Raw genomic sequence first — 9,062 nt, forward strand, 5'->3', positions numbered from 1 at the left:
AAACTAAAGAATGAACAACACGAACCCCACCAAAAACTAGGGGTAATAGCAGGTGCTATAGAAGGGGTAAGCAGATCCTGTAAATAAGGCATAACCAATCATCATCAACAACGTCATCCTGAAGTTCTACATCACGCCAAGAGGGTTAAGGCCTATTTATAAACGGCAATTTTTCTATAATATGAATTTATTTCCACCCTTAGTCGACTATTTCAATACACTGTAGATATCTGTATTTTTTTCAGTGTTTAAGTTGATTTTAGCCATCTACGGATTAGCCTGTACTTGACGGTGTTCAAACATTTGTATAGTCTCTCATTTTCTCGGAATTTTCGGCAAGTTGACATGTTAGTTTTCCTTTTCTTCTGTATGCAAAATTGTTCTGTGCACTTGTTGCTCTATGTGTCTATATAATAGCTAGATAGATTGTTTACCCTGTTTCGTTTGGTGTTTTTTTTTAACAAGAAAACGTATCATGCAGCACAACACGAAACTCAAAATATGAAGGAAAATGGCATGACCCTTTATTTCTATGTTTAGAAGATAAAGACAATAATCAAATGCTCTAGTTGCAGTGTACAGATCTTTCATGGCATACAGACATACAAAAAATTGATTCATGATGATGACTAAATGAGAAAAGTATAGTACTTACCTTTAAGATTCTACAAATAGGATCTTTACACTGTTCTTTCGTTTTTGAAACTTTTTCTAAATTAACATGTGCTATGTATGCAATTGTGTAAGTCTGTGTGTAGACACATGAAGTTTATCTTGTGAGCTAAGATTATTCCTTACTTCATATTTTTTTTATTAAAATAAATATCTATTTTGTATTCTTTCTTATCATCATAGTTGTCGATTTGAGGGAGTAGTAATGACCGTGCCATGTAAACCAATTTATTCCTGTTGCATACGGGCTCTTTGACACGTGATAATATTTTCCGTTGAGATTCGACGAATGACATGCGCCGTACCACCACGCCCCGATGTAAAGAGTTGCACAGTTGCCACTAAACGGATCATTATCTCTGTCTTTTGTGGTAAATTTTTGTCCATTTTGTGTCGCAAAGGAATCTCCTGAAATGCAGTATTACGATCCAGCAATTATCAAACTGATAGGTATAAGAATTTGAAAATAAAACCCAGTCTTGAATCTTCAGCCTATATATTTTATTTGTATAGTCAAATAACTTAATATAAAGTATTACGTAACATGTAGCTGTATATATACTTTTACTTTTATAATTGTACTTTATCCTATCAAAAGAGTTATACTTGACAAATAGGGCAGGGTTGTCTTACTGCGATATTCTGTAGTAGTTTTTTTCTCAAATGTTATTTAATTTATCGGAACCAATGCACAGTGTTGTATGCTTAGATAGTCTACAATCAAGAAGTTTGAAACAAATTTTACCTTAAATATTAATTACGACAAATTTTACGCAAATATATGTGGAGCCGGAGCCGGTGTTTTTGTGGGGTATGTGTTGCTAAATTTTTGATTTTCTATGTTCTGTTGTTTGCCCTTTTTGCCATGATTTTGTCTCATTGTTTGTTATTTAGTTCTATGACTATCCTTTTGTTCTCCCTTTAAGTCAATTGGATACTTTATTCTTCCTTTGATCCAGAAGTAGCATCGTAAACATTCTTCATCATTAACCAATTGATTTTTTGTTATAGTTGTTTTATAATATACCTGCATCGCCGGAGTAATTCCCAACTGAAAGTTTATAGCCATTCGTTTCATTTGATATGATGAATCTTTTGTAGTTGGCAATCTTTGTTACGCCTTCATAGTAAGTCATGATAAATTGTATCTATGGTCTCCATTTGATGTTATCTGGTGTATTAAATCATTTCCTTAAAATGAAACATATTTTTAAAGCTTCATGCCACAGCGGAGAATACAGTCTTAGTTGCTACGGACGAGCTAGCAAGTCCAATTCGTTGCTGTTGTGTCCATGATGCTACAATCTGCTAGTAAATCATTTCTAATGATAATAATTCTCACATGAGCGAGGCCGCAATATAAATCGATTATCCCGAGTAAATAGTTAGTTGAGCTGTTGATGAAAATAACATACCGTAAAAAGTGCGAATCTCTAATTTCAATTATGGAATTAGCATGTGCATGTATTCTCACTCTTAAACATCGCTAAATATAGCAGTTCGAAATAGAACTCCTTTTTCTTGTCAAGAATTAAACAAGACCGTAACTACTACAAACTGTACAGATATCAAAATTAAGTAGCACAAATTAACAAAGAAAACTTAAGGGGGGAAGCAACATAAATTCCTTTCAATCAGATGTATCGGAATACTAATTATTTCCTCTTTCACTGGTGGAACTCATCGTGTTGCTCATGGCAAGTAAAATAATATTTTAACACATTACTAATTCGCACAGATTCAGGGGATATGCACATTAATTTCTAACATAAGGTCTGCTTCATATCCTGACTTCCATATTTAACAGATATCACACAATATTCAAACACTCCTACTTCCTGAACATGCATGACATATATGCCACTGGACGTTAAGCAACCAGCAATCAATCAATCAAACACTCCTTAACGTTGTCTACAAAAAGATAGAATGGCGTGAACTATACCATTGAGAACCCTTACTACAATAGCTTCATTGTAAGCAAACGCTCACTCATAGGAAAAGTCTATAGTACTCTTAATTAGGAGATATATCCTGCATATCTAGATGAGTTTAGAATATTGCTCAATGAAGAATTATTAGCTTTCTTTACGGAGATTGGGATAATTGGTTCGTCGCAATTGATAGTTTTCTCCCTATCCAGTCTGTTAGTCTATACGTGAAAGTCAGGTTATGAAGCAAAACTGAAAATTTTAAGAAATCGAAGTGAAAAAAATATTTGAGCATGTTTAAATCCTAAACAATCTAATACAAACCCATCCAATATTCGCCAGCTGGACTTCCAAAACCATTTTTATATTCTGTCCAGTTTCTATAAAAATCTATAGAACCATTGTATCTTCTTTGTATAACCTGCGTTAGGGAGAAATCATGTTCTTCATTTAACTGATTAAAATAATTAAACATTTTTCTAAATTGAAACATGTTCTAAGCGAGATCCTTATTGGTACAAGCAAGTTTTGTATTTGTATTGTGTTATGGTCAAATATCTCAAAACAAACAATCGGCCAATAAAAGAACACTCTCATGCTATATGAAAGTGCCTACAGTTTTGCGCAAAATTATAACATAGATTAATTCTTATTGATATCTTGTCCCTAAGAAACTACTCATCAATATCAAATGTTCATTATTTAAACTAAAGAAGACTTAGACACACGTATGACTAATGTACTAATGAACCCCTTGAAAATAATATATTTCGTAGTGAAAATAGAGTTTATGATTTGTCAATCGTGATCATATTTTATCTAGAAGTTTCAAACTTCTATCGTCAAACGGACTACAAAAAGGTAAGAAAAACAAAAAATGAACATTGCTTACGTAAATTACTTTCGTATTTTCACGGGGTTGACTTTCACATCTCTATAATACTAAAATAACTAGGTCCAATTTGTCACCTGTCATCGGGTATAAACGACAAATCGAAGAATTCAACTGTATATATCGCTAATATTGGACAATTGTGTAGAATAAAAACTTACACCACTCAAGACCCTTTTGTTTTGCACATATTTAATATTGCCAATAATTAACAAGTTCCAGGTCGAATACGATACCGATACCAATAGTATGTTCACTGGTTGCCTATCATCTTATCTGTACGTTTCGCATCTGACAGGCGCGCCATCAAACGGTGAATTTAGGATTTTGGTATATACATGGGTCATAATCACAGGGTTGACACTACTAAATTCCAGGTCGACAGGTTCAAACAGAAAGATTCTAAAGCAAAGAAAACTGTGTATCTTATAATTGGCATGACTTTATCAGATGACAATACTAATACTAAAATAAGGCTTACGCATAGTTATATACTTTAATTCAGTCACGAACCCGCGATATCAAGGATGTGTTCTAGTAGCATACATATATATCAGATATCTTCTACGCTATTTACACTCGTATATATAATAGATTTTAATTACTCATTTCTGTAACTTTAAATATCAATCAAACAGACACAGAGAAAAGAATAGTTCTTCATATTCTCTAGTTTATTTTTACCTAACAGGACTTGCTCTTTCAATGTAATGTGTACTTACCGTCCACAAACTACCATTACTGTCAGCTTCACAGTATACAGACACAGCCGGTGTTGGTGTACTGGATGGGTAGATGGTGTAAATACCACTTTTTAAATAGTTACCTTTAATTTCCGAACATTCGGTCGGAAACAACAGAGCTGTAATACAATTTTTGTTATAAATAAAAACAAAAAAAATATTCTAAGCATGACTGCCACATCATTTTGCCTATTCCTTATACGTATAGATTTTATTTATTGAAAAAACTCAATATAACCAGACAACTAGAATAAGCGTAATGCAAAAAAAAAAATTCATTTGTTTCTGAATTTTATTTTTACTGGTGCCATGGTGTTTATCCCTTCTCTTCATATTGCTAATTAATCAAATCTTGGGCTAAAGTCGTTTCAAACAAGAAGTAGAATAGTCTACTGATACAGTATTTGAACTACTTCGACCATTCAGCCGCCTAACCGCCATTAAAACAAGAAGAGTAGTGAGTACCTTAGGAAAAAGCACTTAGCTTACGTTAAATAATGTTGGTTTGTTTTACATGTTAGACATGAACTAATAAGTGAGGTTCACATTCTATTTTATAAAATCGTGTAAAATAAAAGATAACAATGACAATATATTAATTTCTTACTGTGTGGATATGATTGACAGGTCAAATTCTCGTTACAAACTTTTGTGTCATTACAGCAAACGGTGCACTTCACATGATGACCCTCTGATCGTCTTCCAAAAATAGGTCCAAAAGACTGAAGACAGGCCTGAAAGTTAACAAAATGTAATTTTACGTATTAAAATTTTGGATTTGTTACCTTTTGTTGGCTGTTGTTCGTGTGATTCTTTGTCAATTGTGTTCTCCAATTTTTTTTATATGGTAGTCCTGTGGTGTTGTGTTGTCATTTTGATGTTATATTTCACATGACCATAAAAGTGCGAGCTTTGGCATGCCACAAAACCAGGTTCAACCCACCACTTTTTCCTTTAAAATGCCCTGTACCAAGTCAGGAATTTGGCCGTTGTTATATTATAGTTTGTTTCTGTGTGTATTACATTTTAACGTTGTGAGGTTAGTTTTCACTTACTAGTATTTTGAGTGTAAATTCCCATTGCGATAAGACGTGTCACGGTACTTGTCTATCCCAAATTCATGTATTTTGTTGTGATGTTATATTTGTTATTCTCGTGGGATTTTGTCTGATTCTCTGTCCGTTTCTTTGTGTATTACATTTTAGTGTTATGTTGTTGTTCTCCTGTTATACTAAATGCGTTTTCCTCGGTTTTAGTTTTTTACCCCAATTTAGTTTTTTGTCCATGGATTAATGAGTTTTGAACAGCGGTATACTACTGTTGCCTTTATTTAATATTATCGCACCGCGGGTTAATTTTCACATGTTGACCCCTATGGATCCGGAGGGGGTAGTTAATTTTAATGGGGGTTCATAACGTCACGTCTTCTGTTAATGGTGACGTCATTTATTGATGTTGTTGTATTTCGTTGTTTATTTTTCTAAATCACGCATCAGGAAAAGTCTGCCCTCGTCCCAGCCCTCTATGGGTCCGTAGGGTGTCAGTAGCAAACCATATAACTTATACTGCTTTAGGAAAAAAAGAGATTAATGGTCACACATTAAAGGTACCGAAAATAGGCTATAACAATGATTTTAGTAGATGTTTTATATAAGTCGGTCACCTTGCATTTCAAACTGAAAATCGATAAAAAGGAATAATTAAAATGTATATATACTTGCAAAAGCATTATTAAGTGGACTTCGATCAAATATAAAACATTTCTGTACAATAAAAGTAAAATATATGGAAAATATTGTCCTAGTCATCGTTTTAAAAACCTAGTCACTATAGATACAGAAAAGTCAAAATAATGTGTTTAAACCTATTGATTTAATGTTTTGCAACAAATAAAAAGATAGCTTAATGCATGAAAATTAAGTTCAGTATTCATATGGATACGTAATTTTTTGTGCAACAACATTATAAAAATATCATTATGAAGGAAAGTCTAAGGGTTTTTAGAATTGAAAATTTGTTAAGGGGCATTTTTTCTCTGCTTTAACGTGTATTCTATAGAGATGTACATCAATTATAAATGTTTTCAGTAATAAAGCTAAACAGAGATTCAATCAGACAAGAAGCACTTAGAAAAGAAGTCTGATTACTTGAGAAATATACTTTCACTAATAGAAATAAAGGTATTACCTACATTAATAACACAAAAATTAAATTACCTGTGGATATGCACAGCCATAATCATAGAGAGATGCACCGGATTCTGTGATATAATGATGCATAGAACAAACCTGTATTTAAAAAAATATATATCATATATGTACTAGTAATACAATATCAAACATTCCATTTTGCATTTCTCTAATGAGTGCACCCCTAACACACTATATTGAAGTAAACATTATCGAAATATTTTTTTACACGCTACGCAAACGGTATATAATCTATACGTTAATGAATGAGGATTGCCTCTCTTCCTATACATTATGAACTTTATAGATATAAAAAAAATGTATTGTCGTAGGATTTACCTCATTGAAATCACATTTGATATGATGTTGACATTCATCTGCTACCTCAACGCCTGTACATGATGCGCATGTCTGTCCATATCCTTCAGTTTCTAAGTAGAGAAATATGGGAAATAATTGTAATGCTCTTTGCAAAAAAAGCAATTTGATTGTTCATCTTATAGTTTCATAATGTATTCAAGAAAACATTGCTTTAACAGCGAGGTAAAATACATAAAAAAAAAACAGAAAACAAACCTAAATAAACTATTTACTGTCGTATTAGGATCAAGCCTAATTATTTGTTGCGAGTTAAATTTATTGCAGTGTTTGAGGGATATAGTAACATCTTTTAAATAATTCGTCCTGAAAATTCATAATTAATTTGACACTAGTCGTTACATTGTAATCGAAGAACACGGATTGTACTTTGCACCTGAATACAGTATTTGTTTACACATAATGGTTGGTGTAGTCACTAAATTAGTACCTTAGAAGTTTCACTCAGCCTGGAAGGATTAAAAATATTTTCCTGATTTCTACAGACAAAAGTGGATAACTACTCATTGTGGCTATACAAGCTAACGTTACGCTAGGAAAATGCCAATAAGCATAATGGTTACAGGGGAGATGTGTAAATTCCATTTTAATGTGTTAATTCCGAAACAAATTTAAAGAGAGTTTTTAACAATCATTACATTTTACTTTTATTTGAATCAACTATTGCCGATATAAAAAGAGTCATACTTACGAAAAATATGCGTATTCAGAATGCATAATGCTACGAATACAGTCAATCCTAAATAAAGGTAGTAAAAAGAATTAATAAAATTATCGAACACTAAGGTAAATTCAAAATAAGGAAGTCCATTTATAGACGTAAGACTGTATCAAACAACGAATCATATATCTGACTTGGTAGACTTTTTTAAGAGCTGTGTATGTTAAATCTGCTGCCATAGCTAGCTTAACCTCCCACCTGTATGACAGATTTTTATAGAAACGATATTCAATCGAATAACAATACATATATCAGTAAACACGTTACGCTCATGCATGGTCACAATTTACGGACTTTATAAACAGGTATGTGCGCCTTATACAAACTACAGCAACAGCGTTATGAGGAAAAACGAATGAAACCGACATTACATAAGTTTTACGTGACATTTTCATGACTTACCACACATTCTTTGTTCTATTGATAAACAGTAGTATGACAACGCTTGTCTTGTTAATGATAAGAATTCTTGTTCAATAAAACGTGTATTATCAGTTAAGTTGTATAGTCTAGCACAAAGATGGTTTTAAAAGATTTGAAAAGAAATGTGTTCATAATTGTTTACATTATCATTAAAATAAACAGATATTCAATGAAAGGTGTTCTTTTAATTATATAGATAGCTAACAATATGTAAATGTTGATCGTGAATTTTCTGGCATAACATCTTTTAACTGGTAGTATTATGACATGCGACGATAAGATAAGAGAACAAATCCAGTGTATTTTCATAAATTGAATGGAAAATTCAGGGGAAAATTCTGGAAAAACACTTTACCCTTGACGTTGTCACAGCATTTATTTAAAATAGCATTTGAATACCGTAAAATCATCATAATTGTTTGGACTAGTATTGTGAAAATAATTGTCAGAAATTTAAGATTATATATTCGTTACAAAAAATACGTCATTGTTTATCAAACCCTATATCAATTGTACACTGTTTTGGCACTTGGAAACAGTGTTAATAGTATTTTGCACAACTTTTGAGAATTTTGGATCCTCAATGCTTTTCAACTTTGTACGTGTTGGCTTTATAAATATTTTGATATGAGCGTCACTGACGAGTATTATGTAGACGAAACGCGCGTCTGACGTACTAAATTATAATCCTGGTAACTTTGATAACTATATACACTACTGGGTCGATGACAATGTTAGTGGACGTTTCGTCCCCGAGGGTTTCACCAGCCCTACTTCGGTGTTGACATGAAGATCAATAATGTGGTAATTATTATAAATTTCTTGTTAACAAAACTTTGATTTTTTCGAAAATCTAAGGATTTTCTAATCCCAGGCATAGATTACTTTAGCCGCAATTGGCAACTTTTTGGAATTTTGGATCCTCAATGCTATTTTACATTGTAATTGTTTGGCTTTATAAATATTTTGATATGAGAGTCACTGATGAGTCTTTTGTAGGTAGACGAAACGCGCGTTTGGCGTACTAAATTACAATCCTGGTAACTTTGATAACTGTTTACACCACTGGGTCGATGTTACTGCTGGTGGACGTTTCGTCCCTGATTGTATTAC

At 32.6% G+C, this 9,062-nt stretch overlaps 1 pseudogene; it reads right to left on the reverse strand.

Annotated features, from left to right (window-relative positions):
* Nucleotides 1–826: 826 nt before the first annotated feature.
* Nucleotides 827–3,078, reverse strand: LOC134726323 (ficolin-2-like; annotated as a pseudogene).
* Nucleotides 3,079–9,062: the final 5,984 nt, after the last annotated feature.

The sequence above is a fragment of the Mytilus trossulus genome, chromosome 7 (assembly GCF_036588685.1).
Source record: "Mytilus trossulus isolate FHL-02 chromosome 7, PNRI_Mtr1.1.1.hap1, whole genome shotgun sequence".
Taxonomy (NCBI): Eukaryota; Metazoa; Mollusca; class Bivalvia; order Mytilida; family Mytilidae; genus Mytilus; species Mytilus trossulus.